General features: G+C 52.1%; 1 long non-coding RNA gene across 1 annotated transcript; it reads left to right on the top strand.

Annotated features, from left to right (window-relative positions):
• The first annotated feature begins 2098 nt into the window (after positions 1-2098).
• LOC120361070 (uncharacterized) lies at positions 2099-17053 on the top strand. The gene is made up of 3 exons (XR_005577431.2): positions 2099-2309; positions 12331-12592; positions 15404-17053. It is a non-coding gene; the product is annotated as an uncharacterized LOC120361070 (long non-coding RNA).
• Positions 17054-22606: the final 5553 nt, after the last annotated feature.

The following is a 22606-nucleotide window of genomic DNA, read 5'->3' as shown; positions in this document are numbered from 1 at the left end:
CCTAGCTTAGGCTGGTGTCGTTCTGACATTTCGAGGCCACAAAGCAGTCCCAGACTCGACAGCCCTGGCATCTGCCATAGGCCAGTCGCATGATCTGAGTCACATGATCTGCCCTGCCACTCGGGCCAGGACCCACCCTCCTCCCTTCTCCGAGCCTCAGTTTTCTCACTTAAATCTCAAAGCCTCCACAGATAACTGGGAAATGAAAGGAAAATCGTGTTAAGTGCGAATACCTTCAACAGATAGAGGGATCTCATTAATACAGTTTCCCCTTTCTGTGCCTCCCATCAAAGAAAACGTGGTAGGCCGGGCGCGGTGGCTCAAGCTTGTAATCCCAGCACTTTGGGAGGTCGAGGCGGGTGGATCACGAGGTCGAGAGATCGAGACTATCCTGGTCAACATGGTGAAACCCCGTCTCTACTAAAAATACAAAAAATTAGCTGGGCATGGTGGCGCGTGCCTATAATCCCAGCTACTCAGGAGGCTGAGGCAGGAGAATTGCCTGAACCCAGGAGGCGGAGGTTGCGGTGAGCCGAGATCGCGCCATTGCACTCCAGCCTGGGGAACAAGAGCGAAACTCCGTCTCCAAAAAAAAAAAAAAAAAAGAAAGAAAGAAAACTTGGAACTGCAGGCCTCTGAACCAGGGCCCCACCTCGGAGACACCAGCCACTTTCTGCTGAATGTTTGCCTGTGTCAACCGTAAGGACGGAAGATCATCTCAATCTCTCAGGAAGTTGATATTACCACCCCCATTTTTGCAGCTAAAGAAACTGAGGTGCAGGCCGGGCGCGGTGGCTCACGCCTGTAATCCCAGCACTTAAGGAGGCTGAGGCGGGTGGATCACGAGGTCAAGAGATCGAGACCATCCTGGTCAACATGGTGAAACCCCGTCTCTACTAAAAATACAAAAAAAATTAGCTGGGCATGGTGGCGCGTGCCTGTAATCCCAGCTACTCAGGAGGCTGAGTCAGGAGAATTGCCTGAACCCAGGAGGCGGAGGTTGCGGTGAGCCGAGATCGCGCCATTGCACTCCAGCCTGGGTAACAAGAGCGAAACTCCGTCTCAAAAAAAAAAAAAAAAAAAAAGAAAGAAAGTAAAAGAAACTGGGGTGCAGAAAAACGATATAGCATATTCAAGGTCACAGAGTGACCCAGGGCAGAGCCAGAGTCTAGACTCCCATCTATCTGCTGTAAACCCCATTCTAGGAACACTCAACATTGCTACTCCCCCTCCAACGCCATTGCAGCAGAAAGTTCCAGAACTGGGTGATGCGCACACAGCCCTACAGCCGGCAACCCCATTCCCAGTGCCACCTAATGAAGACCCAGGAGGTCGGGCGACCAAGGCAGTTCAGGGTGAAGGTCAGGGGCTGGTTGAAAACGGAAGGCATACGCCGGGCGCGGGTGGCTCAAGCCTGTCATCCCAGCACTTTGGGAGGCTGAGGCGGGTGGATCACGAGGTCGAGAGATCGAGACCATCCTGGTCAACATGGTGAACCCCCGTCTCTACTAAAAATACAAAAAACTAGCTGGGCATGGTGGCGCGTGCCTGTAATCCCAGCTACTCAGGAGGCTGAGGCAGGAGAATTGCCTGAACCCAGCAGGCGGAGGTTGCGGTGAGCCGAGATCGCGCCATTGCACTCCAGCCTGGGTAACAAGAGCGAAACTCCGTCTCAAAAAAAAAAGAAAAAAAAAGAAAAAAGAAAACGGAAGGCATCTCTGGCCGGGGCCTTTCACTGTGATTCTGTCAGGGTCTGGGCTGAAATATTGTGCGTGGTAACTTGAGGTTGCAACCTGTCCCCGAGCCAAGAGTGGGGGCGGGGTGGTGAAGCTGGTTAATTGAGGTGGGAGGGTTGGGGCGGGGGCGGGCAGAGCCTTCCAGGCCTCCAGATCCGGGGCTGTTCCCGTAAACAAGTGCAACCCTGAGCTCCCCGGAGGGCCGGGGAGCCAATGCGCGCATCCCCGCTCGGTGCCCAGCAGCTGTTCACTGGAGGACGCAGCCCGCCCTCCCCAGCCTTCCTCCTCCACGGCCTTCCCCAGCCCCCAGCTCCAGCCTCAGGAAGTGGCGCTGCTGACAACCTCTCCTCCAGCCTTGCCTCCTGCGGAGAGAGTCCTCAGCGCCAGCCTTTCCTGGCCTAATTAAGCTGGGTAATGAGTAGCTCAGAGGAGGGGATAAAAGCCCCAGGCGGCTTAGAGCTGGGACCGTTTATGACAGGGGCGTCTGCAGCTGGTGACATTCCTAGGAAAGTTATTTCTCAGAACCCTGGGAAGTTGCGTGCTGTTTCCTTAGCAGCAGAGTGAGCCCCGAAGGTGAGCACCCGGAACACGGCGTCTTAAGGGGGCCAGACCCGAGGGTCCCCAAGGTGACGGGTGGGGGTGCCGTGCGTCTGCAGGACCGATCAGAGCGGCAGAGCAGCTACAGGCCACGCGGGCTAATGCCCTCGGCTTAGTCCGAGGCTGGGGCGTCCTTGGTGGCCACGTGACTCCCCGGGGCTTGGGTTTTGTGATGCTTCTGAATGATAGGACTCTGCCCAGCTCGCCCTGTCCTCTCGGGGCAGGAAATCTGAGCTAGAGGCTCTGATCCTGACTCTGCCCCGGCCCCTGCCCCGGCCCCCTTTTAAGGGTATGAAAATTGTGTTTTGGAAACTATCAGGCGCCCAGCAGCCAGGAGTGGGTGGAAGAGTTCTCAGGCAGGGACCCTGCAGGAAGGGGAAGGTGGGCAGGAGGTGCTCTGGACACCAGGGTCTGCCCTTCCAGAGCCACACAGGAGCCCAGTGTTAATTATCACCACTCCTGCTCTGCAGCCACAGCCTCTACCCCCAAATTCTCCTTCGGCTTTTGCACTCCGTTTTTGTTTTTTGACTCAGTTTTGTTTTTGTTTTCGTTTTGAAATGGAGTCTGGGTTAAAGGGCAGTGGTGCGATCTGTAGCCCAGACTGGAGTGCAGTGGCGCGATCTCGGCTCCCTGCAACCTCCGCCTCCCGGGTTCAAGTAATTCCCCTACCCCAGCCTCCCAAGTAGCTGGGATTACAGGCACCCACCAACATGCCCGGCTAATTTTTTGTATTTTTAGTAGAGACGGGGTTTCACCGTGTTGAGCAGGCTGGTCTCGAACCCCTGACTTTGTGATTCACCCACCTCAGCCTCCCAAAGTGCTGGGATTACAGGCGTGAGCCACCGCGCCCGGCCGTATTATTGTTTTCTTTTCTTCATTTTATTTTATTTTATTTTTCAGGCAGAGTCTCACTGCTCTGTTGCCCAGGCTGGAGTGCAGTGGCACGATCTCGGCTGGCTGCAACCTCCACCTCCCAGGTTCAGGTGATTCTCCTGCCTCAGCCCCCTGAGTAGCTGGGATTACAGGCACCCACCACCACCAACGCCCGGCTAATTTTTTGCTTTTGGTGTTTTTTTTTTTGAGACGGAATCTTGGCCTGTTGCCAGTCTGGAGTGCAGTGGCACAATCTTGGCTCACTGCAACCTCCGCCTCCTGGGTTCAAGCGATTCTTCCACCTCAGCCTCCAAAGTAGCTGGGACCACAGGCGTGTGCCACCAGGCCCGGCTGATTTTTGTATTTTTAGTAGAGATGCGGTTTCACCATGTTGACCAGGATGGTCTCAGGCTCTTGACCTTGTGATCCACCCGCCTCGGCCTCCCAAAGTGCTGGGATAACTGGTGTGAGCCACCGTGCCCGGCCATGTTTTTGCTTTCTTTTTTTTTTTTTTTTTTTGAGACGGAGTTTCTCTCTTGTTCCCCAGGCTGGAGTGCAATGGCGCGATCTCGGCTCACCACAACCTCCGCCTCCTGGGTTCAGGCAATTCTCCTGCCTCAGCCTCCTGAGTAGCTGGGATTACAGGCACGTGCCACCACGCCCAGCTAATTTTTTGCACTTTTAGTAGAGACGGGGTTTCACCATGTTGGCCAGGATGGTCTCGATCTCTCGACCTCGTGATCCACCCACCTCGGCCTCCCAACGTGCTGGGATTACAGGCTTGAGCCACTGCGCCCGGCACGTTTTTGCTTTCTTAAGTCACCTTGCACTCCTTCCTTAGTTGGCCCGGGAACTCCGTGATGTATGGGGCAGGGCCTGGACTTGAGCTCGGCCCATCCTCAAGTCTCTGAGTGAACTTGGGAGATCAGGTGAGCTTTCAGCCATGGTTTTCCCACTTGTAGAGTGAAGGCTTTGGGGATGTCTCGTATCTTGTATGTTACAAACCTCAATCTCCACTTGGCCTGAGCCGCGAGTGAAGCTGAAATTGGGCCATGTTTCCCAGACCTTTTTTTTTTTTTTTTGAGACGGAGTTTTGCTCTTGTTACCCAGGCTGGAGTGCAATGGCGCGATCTCGGCTCACCGCAACCTCCGCCTCCTGGGTTCAGGCAATTCTCCTGCCTCAGTCTCCTGAGTAGCTGGGATTACAGGCACGCGCCACCATGCCCAGCTAATTTTTTGTATTTTTAGTAGAGACGGGGTTTCACCGTGTTGACCAGGATGGTCTCAATCTCTTGACCTCATGATCCACCCGCCTCGGCCTCCCAAAGTGCTGGGATTACAGGCGTGAGCCACCGCGCCCGGCCTTCCCAGACCTTTCAAATTAGGTTAACCAGTTTCTTTTTTTCTTTTTTTTTTTTTTTGTGACGGAGTTTCGCTCTTGTTAACCCAGGCTGGAGTGCAATGGCACGATCTCGGCTCACCGCAACCTCCGCCTCCTGGGTTCAGGCAATTCTCCTGCCTCAGCCTCCTGAGTAGCTGGGATTACAGGCACGCGCCACCATGCCCAGCTAATTTTTTGTATTTTTAGTAGAGACGGGGTTTCACCATGTTGATCAGGCTGGTCTCGATCTCTTGACCTCGTGATCCACCCGCCTCGGCCTCCCAAAGTGCTGGGATTACAGGCTTGAGCCACCGCGCCCGGCCTAGGTTAACCAGTTTCACCCAAGAATACTTTCGCCCCAGTCATCCTGTAAAGCAGAGTCGTAGCTACTGAGTATGTATTATATTAGTATTATTACTATTACTATTAGAAACAGGGTCTCATTCTGTCATCCAGGCTGGAATGCCATGGTATGAACATTGTTTCACCTCCCTGGCCCACCTCGGCCTCCTGGATGGCTGGGACCACAGGCAGACGTCACCACACCCAGCTAATTTTTGAAATTTTTTGTAGAGACTGAGTTTCTCCGTGTTGCCCAGGCTGGTCTCAAACTCCTGGGCCCAAGCGATCCTCCTGCCTTTGCCTCCCAAAGTGCTGGGATTACAGGTGTGAGTCACGTGGCCTTGCTGAATATGTATGATTGATGATGGAAGGGCCCAGTTGCCTGCACCCCTGTGGTCAATATTTGTCCATTTCCAATTTTCGTTTTTTTTTTTTTTTTTTTTTTTGAGACGGAGTTTCAGTCTTGATCTCGGCTCACCGCAACCTCCACCTCCTGGGTTCAGGCAATTCTCCTGCCTCAGCCTCCTGAGTAGCTGGGATTACAGGCATGCGCCACCACGCCCAGCTAGTTTTTTGTATTTTTTTTTTAGTAGAGACGGGGTTTCACCATGTTGACCAGGATGGTCTCGATCTCTCGACCTCTCGATCCACCCGCCTCAGCCTCCCAAAGTGCTGGGATTACAGGCTTGAGCCACCGCGCCCGGCTTTCAATTTTCGTTTTTTTGAGACCGAGTTTCGCTCTTGTTACCCAGGCTGGAGTGCAATGGCGCGATCTTGGCTCACTGCAACCTCCGCCTCCTGGGTTCAGGCAATTCTCCTGCCTCAGCCTCCTGAGTAGCTGGGATTACAGGCACGTGCCACCATGCCCAGCTAATGTTTTGTATTTTTAGTAGAGACGGGGTTTCACCATGTTGACCAGGATGGTCTCGATCTCTTGACCTCGTGATCCACCCGCCTCGGCCTCCCAAAGTGCTGGGATTACAGGCTTGAGCCACCGAGCCGGGCTTTTTTTTTTTTTTTTTTTTTTTGTTTTGTTTTGTTTTGTTTTTTTAAGACTGAGTTTCGCTCTTGTTACCCAGGCTGGAGTGCAATGGCGCGATCTCGGCTCACCGCAACCTCCGCCTCCTGGGTTCAGGCAATTCTCCTGCCTCAGCCTCCTGAGTAGCTGGGATTACAGGCACGTGCCACCATGCCCAGCTAATGTTTTGTATTTTTAGTAGAGACGGGGTTTCACCATGTTGACCAGGATGGTCTCGATCTCTTGACCTCGTGATCCACCCGCCTCGGCCTCCCAAAGTGCTGGGATTACAGGCTTGAGCCACCGCGCCGGGCTTTTTTTTTTTCTTTTTTTTTTTTTTTTTTTAAGATGGAGTTTCGCTCTTGTTACCCAGGCTGGAGTGCAATGGCGCGATCTCGGCTCACCGCAACCTCCGCCTCCTGGGTTCAGGCAATTCTCCTGCCTCAGCCTCCTGATTAGCTGGGATTACAGGCACGTGCCACCATGCCCGGCTAATGTTTTGTATTTTTAGTAGAGACGGGGTTTCACCATGTTGACCAGGATGGTCTCGATCTCTTGACCTCGTGATCCACCCGCCTCAGCCTCCCAAAGTGCTGGGATTACAGGCTTGAGCCACCGAGCCGGGCTTTTTTTTTTTTCTTTTTTTTTTTTTTTTTAAGACGGAGTTTCGCTCTTGTTACCCAGGCTGGAGTGCAATGGCGCGATCTCGGCTCACCGCAACCTCCGCCTCCTGGGTTCAGGCAATTCTCCTGCCTCAGCCTCCTGAGTAGCTGGGATGACAGGCACGCGCCACCATGCCCAGCTAATTTTTTTTTTTGTATTTTTAATAGAGACGGGGTTTCACCATGTTGACCAGGATGGTCTCGATCTCTTGACCTTGTGATCCACCTGCCTCGGCCTCCCAAAGTGCTGGGATTACAGGCTTGAGCCACCGCGCCCGGCCTTTTTTTTCTAGTATTTATTTTTTTTATAGAGATGGGGTTTCTCCCATGTTGGCCAGGTTGGTCTCAAACTCCTGACCTCAGGCGATCTGCCCACCTCGGCCTCCCAAAGTGCTGGGATTACAGGCGTGAGCCACCGCGCCCGGCCCCTTTCCAAACAAGCCTTTTCTAAACTAGCCTTCTGATCGCCACCCTTCACCCTCTGCCCCCTGCTGTTCCCACAGTGCCGCCTATTCCCCTGGCCTCCTGCTTGTCTCTCTAAAAGAGGAGTGCGTAGTCAGATCGCAAATAACCTGGTGTTTCCGTTTTTCCCTCTGTCGGTGGTTGCCCCCGGAGGGGAAGGAGACCTGGTGGCCAGATGCCTGACGTGGCCGGGACAGCCGGTGCCCTCAGCATGCCTGGGGAAGGTCCCTGGGAATTGGACTTGAGGGGATCACACCAAGAAGCGGGGGTGAGCAGGCCTGGCAGCTGGACTCTGTGACCCTGCCCACCTCTGGCTGGGTCGCCTGGCGTGATCCCCCGGCCTGGCTGACGGCAGCTGGGCAGGCTCTGCTTGTGTCCTCCCGGCTAAAAGGAGAAAGGGGAAAGATCGCGTCATTTCCCAGGACACAGATAACTGAAACCTGATCCTCTTGCCAAGGAGTCCTTTCACTGAGAGAGAGAGAGAGAGAGAGAGAGAGAGAGAGAGAAGGGAGGGAGGGGAGTGCCTGAGAGGCCACTCTGGGAGGTTCTGGGGCCAAAAGGGAGCCCTGAGCACAGGTCTCCTCTGAACACCCCATGTGTCATCCGCCCCAGTCTTTGCCCTGAGCTGCGTCTTGATAGGAGCCAGCAGACATGGCTGGTCTGCCCAGTGGGCAGAGCAGTGGTCATGGAGGGCCGGCCACCATCCATCTCTGTTCCTTAGGAGCCGCTGCCCTCCTTCCCCTGCCTTTTGTGACAGGAGACCAGATGATGCTGTTGACAAGAACGTGCGCAAAGACCTTCACCTTGGGCCCGTAAGAGGCCGTTCTTTCTTCCTCTCACTCGGCGCTCTGTCAGACCCATTTTACAGAGCGGAAGCTAGTCCAGCCTGACTTGAACGGGTCAGGGTCGTTCGTCTTTGTTCAGCTGGAAGGAATCGCGGGTGTTTGTCAGGCCGAAGCCACAGAAATTTGGGGAGGCCACTTAGTGACCAGCTCTGTGCTGGGTGCAGCTCTGGGGAACACAGGCACGTGTGACAGAGTATCTGTCCTTGAGGCATCGTTTGCCATCCCGCTGGAACAACAAGGCTTTCAGCCGCAAGGATTGGCGAACGCTGTAGGAAGACGTCCAATCGAGAACCTGCACGTGGCTCTGGGCGTCCATCCTGGTGTGCTTCATGGAGGAGGCTTCTTTTAGGTGAAATGTCCCTGCTGCCGGGCGCGGTGGCTCACGCCTGTAATCCCAGCACTTCGGGAGGCCGAGGCGAGCGGATCACAAGGTCAAGAGATCGAGACCATCCTGGTCAACATGGTGAAACCCCGTCTCTACTAAAAATACAAAAAATTGGGCCGGGCGCGGTGGCTCAAGCCTGTAATCCCAGCACTTTGGGAGGCCGAGGAGGGTGGATCACAAGGTCAAGAGATCGAGACCATCCTGGTCAACATGGTGAAACCCCGTCTCTACTAAAAATACAAGGCATGGTGGCGCGTGCCTGTAATCCCAGCTACTCAGGAGGCGGAGGCAGGAGAATTGCCTGAACCCAGGAGGCGGAGGTTGCGGTGAGCCGAGATCGCGCCATTGCACTCCAGCCTGGGTAGCAACAGCGAAACTCCATCTCAAAAAAAAAAAAAGAAAAAGAAAAGAAATGTCCCTGCCGTTACTCTATGTCGCCCGCTGATGATCGCGCTCCTGTGCTGTGCCAGGCGTTGACCCGGCACTGCGGATGCTCTGCTGCCATCCTGGTGTAGTACACTGTAAAGGCTCTGGCTTCCGTCTTATCTGTGCATGTGTGTATTTTATAGTTCATTCATTTATTTACACACCATGTGTGTCCAGCGTACTCAAAAAGATTCAAGGCAGTTCATAATGAATGGCGGGAGTGCCAGAAACCCCCAAACGAGATTAAAGATTGAGGTCCAGGGTAGAGGAAGCTGGAGCTAGAGAATAATCACATCAGAAAAGCTGTATTCTCATGGACCAGTGTGATATAAAAATAAAAAAGAAAAAAAGAAAAAGAAAAGCTGTATTCAAGGAAGTGCTGCAATATTTGAACCTAAAAATTGGGCCTGGGCGCGGTGGCTCATGCCTGTAATCCCAGCACTTTGGGAGGCCGAGGCGGGCAGATCACAAGGTCAGGAGTTTGAGACCAGCGTGACCAACATAGTGAAACCCCGGCTTTGCTAAAACTACAAAAATTAGCCAGGTGTGGTGGCGCGCACCTGGAGTCCCAGCTACTTGGGAGGCTGAGGCACAAGAATGACTTGAACCTGGAGGCGGAGGTTGCGGTGAGCAGAGATGGTGCCATTGCCCTCCAGTCCGGGTGACAAGAGCGAAACTCCGTCTCAATCAATCAGTCACTATTGGTTCTGAGCTGCCCGGCAGTTAGGTAGAAAGGGGGAATAGTGTGTCTACTAAAAAGGAAACATTTCATGCGTAGGTCCCTTCTTTCTGAGGCCAGAAATGAGTTCAGGCTCATTTCTCACCATCATCCCACGCACACTCCGTCTTGCTTGAGTGCATGCAGTTCTGCAGGAGCACTGCTTGACCCAGCCTCAGCTGCTCTCACCTCCCCGCAGCCCTGTCTACTTAACTCCGGTCGACGCCACGGACCTTGCTTCAACGGGCAGTGTGGTCACTACTTCACACGCCTGCCTGACCCTGCAGTCAGGGCTGCCGCCTTCCCCGTGTCGAAGCTTCTGCCTGGCCCTGTCACAGCGCGATCAGCGTACTGTCATTGCTCCCTGCTGCTCTCCCTACCTGCTGGTGAGTTTCACTCTTGTTACCCAGGCTTGAGTACAGTGGAGCCATCTTGGCTCACTGCAGTCTCTTGTCTCCTGGGTTCAGGAGTCCTGGACCAAGAGTCCTGTCCCTCCTCTCCGCTATCCTAGGGCCTAGCACAGCGCCTGCTGCACTGTAGCCAATAAATATTAGCCGCTAACAATTATTTCGCACATTAATTAATGATGTGCCAAAGCACCATGATAATGGTTTTCCAAATAGGGTCTCACTCTGTTGCCCAGGCTGGAGCTCACCGCAACCTCTGCCTCCCAGGTGCAAGTGACTCTCCTGCCTCAGTCTCCCAAGTAGCTGGGATTACAGGTGTCCACCACCACACCTGGCTACTTTTCGTAGAGACTGAGTTTCACCATGTTGGTTAGGCTGGTCTTGAACTCCTGACCTGAAGCAATCTACCCTTGGCCTCCGAAACTGCTGGGATGATAGGCGTGAACCATCGCACCCGACCCATGTAATTCTCCCAGTCCTGCTGTGTCACCCAGGCTGGAGCGCAGTGGCACGATCTTGGCTCACTGCAACCTCCGCCTCCTGGGTTCAAGCAATTCTCCAAGTAGCTGGGATTACAGGTGCGAGCCACTAGACCCAGCTAATTTTTGTATTTTTAGTAGAGATGGGGTTTCACCATGTTGGCCAGGCTGGTCTGAAACTCCTGAACTCGTGATCTGCCCCCCTCAGCCTCCCAAAGTGCTGGGATTACAGGAATGAATCATTGCACCCAGCCCATATATTGTCTCATTTAACTTTTTTTTTCTTTCTTTTTTTTTTTTTTTTTTTGAGACGGAGTTTCGCTCTCGTTACCCAGGCTGGAGTGCAATGGCGCGATCTCGGCTCACCGCAACCTCCGCCTCCTGGGTTCAGGCAATTCTCCTGCCTCAGCCTCCTGAGTAGCTGGGATTACAGGCACGCGCCACCACGCCCAGCTAGTTTTTTGTATTTTTAGTAGAGACGGGGTTTCACCATGTTGACCAGGATGGTCTGGATCTCTCGACCTCGTGATCCACCCGCCTCGGCCTCCCAAAATGCTGGGATTACAGGCTTGAGCCACCACGCCCGGCCTTCTTTTTTTTTTTTTTTTTAAATAAAGACGGGGTTTCACCATGTTGTTCAGGCTGGTCTTGAATTCCCGACCTCAGGTGATCTGCCTGCCTTGGCCTCCAAAGTGCTTGGATTACAGGTATGAGCCACCACCATGCCCGGCCTCATTTAACTCTTAAAATAACCTTGTGACATAGTTGTTATTACGCCCATTTTACAAGTGAAAAAACAGATTAGCCGGGCGCGGTGGCTCAAGCCTGTAATCCCAGCACTTTGGGAGGCTGAGGCGGGTGGATCACGAGGTCGAGAGATCGAGACCATCCTTGTCAACATGGTGAAACCCCATCTCTACTAAAAATACAAAAAACTAGCTGGGTATGGTGGCGCGTGCCTGTAATCCCAGCTACTCAGGAGGCTGAGGCAGGAGAATTGCCTGAACCCAGGAGGCGGAGGTTGCGGCGAGCCGAGATCGCGCCATTGCACTCCAGCCTGGGTAACAAGAGCGAAACTCCGTCTGAAAAAAAAAAAACAAAAAAACTAAGATTAAATGAGCCACAGTAACCAAGGACTCGTAACAGTGGACCTAGCCTCAGACTCAGATCTGCCTGATTTTGAAGCCATTGGAAAGGATGAGACATTTTGCATTTATGGCCTTTTATTGGAATTATTTTTATCTGTTACTAGATTATGAGTCCTCAAAGGAAAGGGGCGAAGAGCTTTGCTCCAAGGGCATAGCAGAGAGCACATTGCTTTGCACACAGGAACTGCTGAAATAGTTCTCAGCAACAAGAGTTCTTTTATTTTTATTTTTATTTTTATTTATTTATTTATTTATTTATTTATTTTTTTTTTTTTTGACACGGAGTTTCGCCCTTGTTACCCAGGCTGGAGTGCAATGGCGCGATCTCGGCTCACCGCGACCTCCGCCTCCTGGGCTCAGGCAATTCTCCTGCCTCAGCCTCCTGAGTAGCCGGGATTACAGGCACGTGCCACCATGCCCAGCTAATTTTTTGCGCTTTTAGTAGAGACGGGGTTTCACCATGTTGACCAGGATGGTCTCGATCTCTCGACCTCGTGATCCACCCGCCTCGGCCTCCCAAAGTGCTGGGATTACAGGCTTGAGCCACCGCGCCCGGCCTATTTTTTTTTTTGAGATGGAGTTTCACTCTTGTTACCCAGGCTGGAGTGCAATGGCGCGACCTCAGCTCACTGCAACCTCCACCTCCCGGGTTCAAGCAATTCTCCTGCCTCGGCCTCCGAAGCAGCTGGGATTACAGGCGCACACCACCACGCCCAGCTAATTTTTGTTGTATTTTTAGTAAGACGTGGTTTCACCCTGTTGGCCAGGATGGTCTCAATCTCTTGGACCTCATGATCCACCCGCCTCGGCCTCCCAAAGTGCTGGGATTACAGGCGTGAGCCACCGCACAGGACATTCTGATTGTCATCACTGGGGGAGGCAGACAGCTTACCACTGCACCTGGAGAGTAGAGGCTGGGGGCCCGCTAAGCCCCCTGCCCCCTGCAGTGCACAGGACAGCGCCAGATCAAAGAAATACCTGGCACAAATGTCAGTGGTGCCAAGGAGGAAAAACCCTGCTGAATAAGCGGGGAGGAGAGCCCTGCCCACTAATCCCTCCTGGCAGGAAACTTCCCCCCCGGGCCCCTCTCTACCTTGCCCCGTGGGTCTGCAGGTACCTCCTCTGAGTCTCAGGGTTTTTGGTCTCATTTCTTCTTGCCATGTCCACTGGCCATTTGGTGTTTCCATTTTGTGTGCAACAAAATACCAAAAAAGGGTGAATGATTTTTTTAAATTTTTTTTTTCTTTTTTTTGAGACGGAGTTTTGCTCTTGTTGCCCAGGCTGGAGTGCAATGGCGCGATCTCGGCTCACCGCAACCTCCGCCTCCTGGGTTCAGGCAATTCTCCTGCCTCAGCCTCCTGAGTAGCTGGGATTACAGGCACGCGCCACCATGCCCAGCTGATTTTTTGGATTTTTAGTAGAGACGAGGTTTCACCATGTTGACCGGGATGGTCTCGATCTCTCGACCTCGTGATCCACCCGCCTTGGCCTCCCAAAGTGCTGGGATTACAGGCTTGAGCCGCCACGCCCGGCCTAATTTTTTTATTTTTTATCTTTTTTTTTTTTTTTTTTTTAAGGGTGAATGATTTTATTGAGGACCAAATGGAGTCCCAGCAGAATGGTTGGTGTTTTCTGTATCCTGCATTAGCCTTGTCGCTTAATTTCTCCTGAAAAAGAGTATCATGGGTGCGGAGGCTCACGCCTGTAATCCCAGCACTTTGGGAGGCTGAGGTGGGTCGATCACTTGAGGTCAGGAGTTCGAGACCAGCGTGACCAATACAGAGAAACCCCATCCCTACTAAAAATACAAAAAGTAGCTGGGTATGGAGGCTGAGGCAAGAGGATCGTTTGAACCTGGGATGTGGAGGTTGCAGTGACTTCAGCCTGGGACACAGCGTGAGACAATGTCTCAAAAAGAGAAAAGTAGTTTAACTTTGAGTCAGAGCCAGCTATTTCTGACATTTAACCAATAAGAAAACAGGCTCTGGGAGGTCAAGTAACTTGTTCAAGATCACACAGCCATGAACAGTTTCAGACCAGGCATGGTGGCTCACGCCTGTAATCCCAGCACTTTGGGAAGGCTGGATGGGCGGATCATGAGATCAGGAGTTCAAGACCAGCCTGACCAACATGGTGAAACCCATTTCTACTAAAAAAATACAAAAATTAGCTGCGTGTGGTGGTGCACACCTGTAATCCCAGCTACTAGGGAGGCTGAGGCAGAAGAAACGTTTGAACCTGGGAGGCGGAGGTTGCAGTGAGCCAAGATCGTGCCACCTCACTCCAGCCTGGAAGACAGAGACAGACGCCATCTTTTTTAAAAAAAGGCAATTTCAGACCCAGCTGTGAGCTCTCCAAACCAGTGCCTCTGCTGTTTTCCACGTAAAACAGCAGCAGCCTGTGCAGACGGGAATGAGACAGTCAGCAAATTAAAGGTGTGTTTGTGTTTTCCAAACACCAGATCCATCCCCATTCCCTGCCTTGTCCGCAAGCAGGAAAGATAGAGTTCTGGGGACATGTGGGCCGGGCATGGTGGCACACAACTGTAGTCTCAGCACTTGGAGAGGCCAAGGCAGGAGGACTGCTTGAGGCCGGGAGTTTGAGACCAGCTTGGGCAACATAGGGACACCCCGTCTCTACAAAACATTTAAAAATTAGTTGGGTGGCCGGGCGCGGTGGCTCACGCCTGTAATCCCAGCACTTTGGGAGGCTGAGGCGGGTGGATCACGAGGTCAAGAGATCGAGACCATCCCGGTCAACAAGGTGAAACCCCGTCTCTACTAAAGATACAAAAAAATTAGTTGGGCATGGTGGCGCGTGCCTGTAATCCCAGCTACTCAGGAGGCTGAGGCAGGAGAATTGCCTGAACCCAGGAGGCAGAGGTTGCAGTGAGCCGAGATCGCGCCATTGCACTCCAGCCTGGGTAACAAGAGCGAAACCCTGTCTCAACAACAACAACAACAAAAAAATTAGCTGGACGTGGTGGTGAGTGCCTGTAATCCCAGCTATTCGGGAGGCTGAGGCAGGAGAATCACTTGAGCCCAGGAGATGGAGGTTGCAGTGAGCTAGATCGCACCACTGCACTCCATGGTAACCCAAAGTTAAACCCTAAACTGCCAAGAAAATCTCTGGGGAGCTCCACCACCCAGCTCCTGGCACACACGCCCCTTGCTGGGAGAAGGCACTCTGAGTTTCCCTCCCTACCAGCTGGCACTGGGGACTTATTAAGCAGCACCAATCAGGGCTTCTGACACCAAACCCAGAGTCTGTTGTGACAACCGTACTGTTGTGAATTAGGGGACACCATGTGCATGCTAACACATGTGTATGTGTGTGTGTGGATGCGCACACGTGCATGCTCCCGAAAAGGTGGCCTTCATTCAGGGCGTAAACTGGGCCTTGGCCTCCTGGCCTCTCTGAGCTGCTTCCTGCTGACCTCCATCCAAGGAGGGGCGTCCCCTGCGATCGGGAGTGGAGCTGGGCCCCTCCTGGCCTCTTCTGCTCAGATTAACCCCTTCCCCCCAGTTTGCCTGTGCCTGGCAGTGGGGCTCTCGGCCAAGGGGCGCAGACACTCGTTGGCTCCAGGGCTGTGGATGCCATAAACCCCTTTTCCTCGGGGCCTCCAGAGCTCTGCATCTTACTTTCAGAAAGCAGAAGTGTTTTGCTTGCAATGGCCCTGGGAGGCGGGAGAACCCAGGGCTCTGTACCCACGTTCGTCATTTGCCATTGGTGAGGCAGGAGCCGCTGCAGGGGCCGGCGCTGGGGAGGCCGCGGGAGGGGAGTGAGCAGCTGCAGCTGCTGCCGGGAAGTTTGGCTTCGGGGAGGAATGGAGGGAGAGAGGGCAAGAAGAAGGGGTGGGACTTGGGGACAGGGGCGGTGTCACGGGGGAGGAGGGAGCAGGTGGTGACTTGTTTATCTGCTCAGCTGTTTTGTGTCCAGGAGCCTGAGAGAGACACAGAAGCAGCTGGGAGGAGAAAAAGCGCGGCCAGGGGCCCTCCTGGTCCTTCTGCCGTAGCCACAGGTTCTGAAACCAAAGCGAAACCACCAGAGAGTGATTCATGTGGGTATGGCCCTCCCTTCCCCTGCCCAGAAAGGTTTCTCTTGAGCCCATATGCTAGTTTCTGTCATGCAAACGCCCTGGCAGTGCCCTCCTTGCCTTGGCGCAGTGGCTCTGATTGGGTAGGCATCCCCCGGGGTTAACACTGGCACAAAGTCACGTAAATCTTGGCTGCGCCTAAGTCTGGTGTACTCTCGGATGTGACCTGGCGTGGTCCTGGAGGGCCAGCCAGCTAGCTTCTAGCCTCGGTATCAGCCTGGACCAAACCAAAGGAAACCGTCCCAGGTGAAACAGGATAGACACCATCCCCTGATCAGCATTCCCTAGTGCCTCCCTTTCAGTGCCCAGTTTAGATTCCTCTCTCCAAATGCCCCAGACCTGTGCAGATTACTCATTGGGCCGCTTCGTGCCCCAGATGCAAATTTAGCGTGTTTCATTTGTATGTGAAATTCTTCGGAGACAAGGCTGGAATGCAGCTTAATTTGCCCTGCTTTGGACCAGGTTGATAAACATGCCCCCAGCCTGTCCCGGCACTTGAGAATCTGGAAAGCAGCTATGCTTCAATTACAGTGCAATTTCAGGAGTTCGCTCGCTGGTCCCCCTTGGCTCTTTGTCTACCTTATTATTTGTGTCTTGTTTGTTTGTTTAAATGAGAACTTTGGTAGGCAGTTCCCTCTCCCGCCTCCCCCAGAGGCGAGTTTGTGTTGCTAAAGGACTTTTTCTGCCTCCCTCTGGGTTTACAAAGCCAGGGTATCTCTGTTGACAAAGGGTCTGCTGTCTGGCACTGGGCCTGGCGGTTAGGAACTGTGTAAGAAATGCAGCTGCCTCCTACAGATGCCTGCCCTGCTCCTGTAAGCAGCAAAGTAACCCCGCGCCACCTTGGGAAGACCCCACATCCCAGCTTCTGCTCTCTGAGCACTCTGCCCTGCCAACCCTGCAACGCTAGGGATTCAAGAAACATGGAAACGGCAGTGGGGGACTGCGTGAGGCATTCAGGGAATAGGGGATCGTGACACTGTCTGTAGGTGGGTTGGCTTAGCAGAGGGATTGGGAGCAGCCGGCTGGAGGGGTGGAAAGAACGGGACCGGGAGCCAGGAAGCTGAGCTTTTGTTCATCCCAGCTTTGCCACTGCCAAGTCAGGTGGTCTTGGGCCAGACTGGGCCAAGTCTGCGCCTTCCTGTGTCAAACGCAGACTCTCATCTCAAGGTACTTTTCTACTTTACAGAGTCTCTTGCCTTTAGAATGCTAATTTCTTTGACTATAGCCCATTTCCTCCTCCAGAGACAAGGTAACCCAATAAAATCGCCCCTTTGTGGTGGTTAGTCACACGGCCAGCTTCAATCGCCGTCTTTTCCCCAAACCCAGATGTCCAGGCTGAGGCACCCGTTAAAACTTTCATCTTGGGGAACTCTGGGAGTTGCCTCTTGCAGGTCAGGGGTCCCGAAGGACGGAAGCGCCAGCATACTATCTTCTTGAGCATTTCCTGTGCAGTTTTCCATGGGATGATGGCTCCTCCATCTTCTACCTCCTGGGGAGTCTAGCTGAGCTCTACTTCACCTTTTTTTTTTTTTTTTAAGACGGAGTTTCGCTCTTGTTACCCAGGCTGGAGTGCAATGGCGCGATCTCGGCTCACCGCAACCTCTGCCTCCTGGGTTCAGGCAATACTCCTGTCTCAGCCTCCTGAGTAGCTGGGATTACAGGCACGCGCCACCATGTCCAGCTAATTATTTGTATTTTTAGTAGAGACGGGGTTTCACCATGTTGACCAGGATGGTCTCGATCTCTTGACCTCATGATCTACCCACCTCAGCCTCCCAAAGTGCTGGGATTACAGGTTTGAGCCACCGCGCCCGGCCTTTTTTTTTTGAGACGGAGTTTCGCTCTCGTTACCCAGGCTGGAGTGCAATGGCGCGATCTCAGCTCACCGCAACCTCCGCCTCCTGGGTTCAGGCAATTCTCCAGCCTCAGCCTCCTGAGTAGCTGGGATTACAGGCACGTGCCACCATGCCCAGCTAATTTTTTGTATTTTTTAGTAGAGACGGGGTTTCACCATGTTGACCAGGATGGTCTCGATCTCTCGACCTCGTGATCCACCCGCCTCGGCCTCCCAAAGTGCTGGGATTACAGGCTTGAGCCACCGCGCCCGGCCTTTTTTTTTTTTTTAAGACGGGGTTTCACTTTGTTGGTTAGGCTGGTCTTGAACTCCTGACCTCAGGTGATCCGCCTGCCTTGGCCTCCAAAGTGCTTGGATTACAGGTGTGAGCCACCACGCCTGGCCCTGAGCTCTACTTTATATAAAGTCAGTGTTCTTGGGCTTCAGATGGATTCTATTCCATTTTCCAAATATTTCTTTGAGCTCTTACTCTGTGACTGACATTGCTGGACACAGAGGAATACAAAGATAATGGATGACTTAGTCCTCGTCTGGATAGACTGGACCCACCAATGGGTGAGGCCAAACTTGATAGAATGCTCAGAAAACATTTCTCCCTGCAACTTGAAGAACATGGGGAAATAAACAGTGGACTGATAAATGGATTTCAAAGGGGAGAGTGGAATTTATTTGTTATATATAAGAAAGTTAACCATAAGAAATTTATTCTGGTAGATTGTACTTAGGATTTGGCAACTGTAATTGCAATAATAACAAGAATAATAACAGCTATTGTTTCTGGAGTGCTTGCTATTTATCTATCATGCATTTTGGCAGATATTTTACATGCTTTATCCTATTCCATTTTTATTATTGTTTTAACCTTTTTTTTTTTTGAAATGGAATCTTGCTCAGGCTGCACTGCAGTGGTGCGATCTCAGCTCAATGCAACCTCCGCCTCCTGGGTTCAGGCAATTCTCCTGCCTCAGCCTCCTGAGTAGCTGGGATTACAGGCACACGCCGCCATGCCCAGCTAATTTTTTTGTATTTTTAGAGACGGGGTTTCACCACGTTGACCAGGATGGTCTCGATGTCTTGACCTCGTGATCTACCCGCCTCGGCCTCCCAAAGTGCTGGGATTACAGGCTTGAGCCACCATCCCAGCCTTTATTCTCATTTTTTTTTTTTTTATCATTACAGCCAGGAATGATTCTGTACCCTTGTAAATGGCTCCAACTTCTGGGTCCATCCTTGTCGCTGATCCTTTGACTGCGTTCCTCTTCACACTGGGAAAAATGCCCAGGAGGGACTCTTGCTTTGCTGTGTGGAGCTGTCTCCCAAAGGCTGCCCTTAGGGGAGAGATGTTTGTGTCTATCTCCAATATACCAATTAAAAATCCTGCCTTAGTTCCAGTGTTTCCTGGTCTGATTCTAGGGGCTCAGCCAGTCCCTCAGCTCATTCAAGCCTCAGGAGATCCAGGCTGGAATAGCCGTGGAGCCAATCGCTGGGCAGAAGACTGAGAGAGGGAGCCAGGTGGCAAATGCCATCTGGGTTTACATCTTCATCCAGTTTTCTTTTGTTTTTTTGAGCCGGAGTTTCGCTCGTTACCCAGGCTGGAGTGCAATGGTGCGATCTCGGCTCACCGCAACCTCTGCCTCCTAGGTTCAGGCAATTCTCCTGCCTCAGCCTCCTGAGTAGCTGGGATTACAGGCACGCGCCACCATGCCCAGCTAATTTTTTTTTGTATTTTTAGTAGAGACAGGGTTTCACCATGTTGACCAGGATCATCTTGATCTCTTGACCTTGTGATTCACTTGCCTTGGCCTCCCAAAGTGCTGGGATTACAGTCTTGAGCCACTGCGCCCGGCCCATTTTATTTTATTTATTTATTATTTTTTTTAGAGATACAGTCTTGCTCTGTTGCCCAGGATAGTGAGTTATGATTGCAGTGGTGTGATCTTTGCAGCCTGGGATTCTTGGGTTACAGAGATTCTTCTGCCTTAGCCTCCCAAATCCCTATGACTATGGGTGTGTGCCACCACACCTGGCTAATTTTTAAAAAATTTTATATTTTAACTTTTTTTTTTTTTGGAGCTGGGACTACAGGGGCACGCCACCACGTCCAGCTAATTTTTGTATTTTTAGTAGAAACAGGGTTTCACCATGTTAATCAGGCTGGTCTCGAACTCCTGACCTTGCTATCCACCCGCCTCCACCTCTGAAAGTGCTGGGATTACAGGCATAAGCCACTATGTCTAGCTTTTACTTTAATTTACATATATATATATATATTTTTTTTTTTTTTTTTTGAGACGGAGTCTTGCTGTGTTGCCCAGGCTGTAATACAATGGCGTGATCTCAGCTGACTGCAACCTCCGTCTCCCAGGTTCAAGCAATTCTCCTGCCTCAGCCTCCCGAGTAGCTGGGATTACAGGCACGTGCCACAATGCCCGGCTAATTTTTATATTTTTAGTAGAGGTGGGGTTTTGCCATGTTGGCCAGGCTGGTCTCGAACTCCTCACCTTGTAATTCACCCACCTCGACCTCCCGAAATGCTGGGATTACACTGCACCCGGCCCTAATTTTTATATTTTTAGTGATAGGGTCTTGCTATGTTGCTCAGGCAGATTCATACACCCTACTAATTTTTGAATTTTTCTCTCTCTCTCTTTTTTTTTTTTTTTTTTTGAGACGGAGTTTCGCTCTTGTTACCCAGGCTGGAGTGCAATGGCGCGATCTCGGCTCACCGCAACCTCCGCCTCCCGGGTTCAGGCAATTCTCCTGCCTCAGCCTCCTGAGTAGCTGGGATTACAGGCACGCGCCACCATGCCCAGCTAATTTTTGTGTTTTTAGTAGAGACGGGGTTTCACCATGTTGACCAGGATGGTCTCGATCTCTTGACCTCGTGATCCACCCACCTCGGCCTCCCAAAGTGCTGGGATTACAGGCTTGAGCCACCCCGACTGGCCATCTCTCTCTTTTTTTATTTTTATTTTTTTGAGGTGGAGTCTTGCTCTGTCGCCCAGGCTGGAGTACAGTGGTGTGATCTCGGCTCATTGCAATCTCCACCTCCCAGGTTCAAGCAATTCTCTGCCTCAGTCTCTCAGGTAGCTGGGATTACAGGTGCCCAGCACCATGTCCTGCTAATTTTTTTTATTTTTAGTAGAGACGGGGTTTCACCATCTTGGCCAGGCTGGTCTCAAACCCCTGACCTCGCGATCCACCCACCTCGGCCTCCAAAAGTGCTGAGATTACAGGCATGAGCCACTGCGCCCATCCCAGTGTTCTCATCTCTACCATGAAAATGGTTATAGTATCTGAAGATTAAATGATGTCACATATGTGAAGCCTCTGGCACAATGTAAATCCTCAAGTAATATTTATTAGGAGCTCTTGCCACTAAGCTCAATGACCCATTTAGTACCTGAACCAAATGATCTCTTGTTTCCTGGGAAATGAAGCAAAAGTGAATTATTGGCCAGGTGCAGTGGGTCACGCTTGTAATCCCAGCACATTGGGGGGCCGAGGTGGGCAGATCACCTAAGGTCAGGAGTTCGAGACCAGCCTGACCAACCCATCTCTACTAAAAATACAAATTTAGCTGGGCGTGGTGATGCATGCCTGTAATCCCAGCTACTTGGGAGGCTGAGGCACGAGAATCACTTGAACCCAGGTGGTAGAGGTTGCAGTGAGCCCAGATTGCACTATTGCACTCCAGCCTGGGCAACAAGAGCAAAACTCTGTCTCAAAAAAAAAAAAAAAAAAAAAAAAAAAAAGCCGGGTGCGGTGGCTCAAGCCTGTAATCCCAGCACCTTGGGAGGCCGAGGCGGGTGGATCACGAGGTCGAGAGATCGAGACCATCCTGGTCAACATGGTGAAACCCCGTCTCTACTAAAAATACAAAAAGTTAGCTGGGCATGGTGTTGTGTGCCTGTAATCCCAGCTACTCAGGAGGCTGAGGCAGGAGAATTGCCTGAACCCAGGAGGCGGAGGTTGCGGTGAGCCGAGATCGTGCCATTGCACTCCAGCCTGGGTAACAAGAGCGAAACTCCGTCTCAAAAAAAAAAAAAGAAGTGAACCTGAGAGCAGGACTTCTGTCTAAAGGGGGCAGCTACTGGCTTTGCCTTGTATGAAGGGGTCCCCTTTTGCCCAATCCTCTGAATTTTTTTCTTTTATTTTTTTTAAAGATGGGGTTTCGGGGCCAGGCGCGGTGGCTCAAGCCTGTAATCCCAGCACTTTGGGAGGCCGAGGCGGGTGGATCACGAGGTCGAGATCGAGACCATCCTGGTCAACATGGTGAAACCCCGTCTCTACTAAAAATGCCAAAATTACCTGGGTGTCTGTAGTCTCAGCTACTTGGGAGGCTGAGACAGGAGAATTCCTTGAACCCAGGAGGCGGAGGTTGCAGTGAGCTGAGATCGCGCCATTGCACTCCAGCCTGGGTAACAAGAGCGAAACTCCGTCTGAAAAAAAAAAAAAAAAGGGCCGGGCGGGGTGGCTCAAGCCTGTAATCCCAGCACTTTGGGAGGCCGAGGCGGGTGGATCACGAGGTCGAGAGATCGAGACCATCCTGGCCAACATGGTGAAACCCCGTCTCTACTAAAAATACAAAAAATCAGCTGGGCATGGTGGCGCGTGCCTGTAATCCCAGCTACTCAGGAGGCAGAGGCAGGAGAATTGCCTGAACCCAGGAGGCAGAGGTTGTGGTGAGCCAAGATAACACCATTGCACTCTAGCCTGGGTAACAAGAGCGAAACTCTGTCTCAAAAAAAAAAAAAAATTAAATATTATGTGACATTGTCTCCTTTTTTGAAAGCTAGCAAAAAAAAAATCAAAGGAATATTTTATTTTATTTTGAGACGGAGTCTGGCTCTATCGCTCAGGCTGAAGAGGAGTGGCTTGATCTCTGCTCACTGCAAACTCCGCCTCCTGGATTCAATCGATTCACTGCTCAGCCTCCCGAGTAGCTGGGACTACAGGCGTGCACCACCACGCCTGGGTGATTTTTGTATTTTTAGTAAAGACCGGGTTTCACCATGTTGGCCAGGCTGGTCTCAAACTCCTGACCTCAGGTGATCCACCTGCCTCGGCCTCCCAAGTGCTGGGATTACAGGCGTGAGCCACTGCTCCTGGCTGTCCAAAGAATAATCTAAATACAGTGGCCCAAACACAACATCTAAAGGTTCTCTTCTGACCT

This window comes from Saimiri boliviensis, chromosome 21 (assembly GCF_048565385.1).
Source record: "Saimiri boliviensis isolate mSaiBol1 chromosome 21, mSaiBol1.pri, whole genome shotgun sequence".
In the NCBI taxonomy this organism is placed as follows: domain Eukaryota; kingdom Metazoa; phylum Chordata; class Mammalia; order Primates; family Cebidae; genus Saimiri; species Saimiri boliviensis.
Note: the sequence above shows the minus strand (reverse complement) of the source record. Positions and strands in the feature narration are given on the sequence as shown.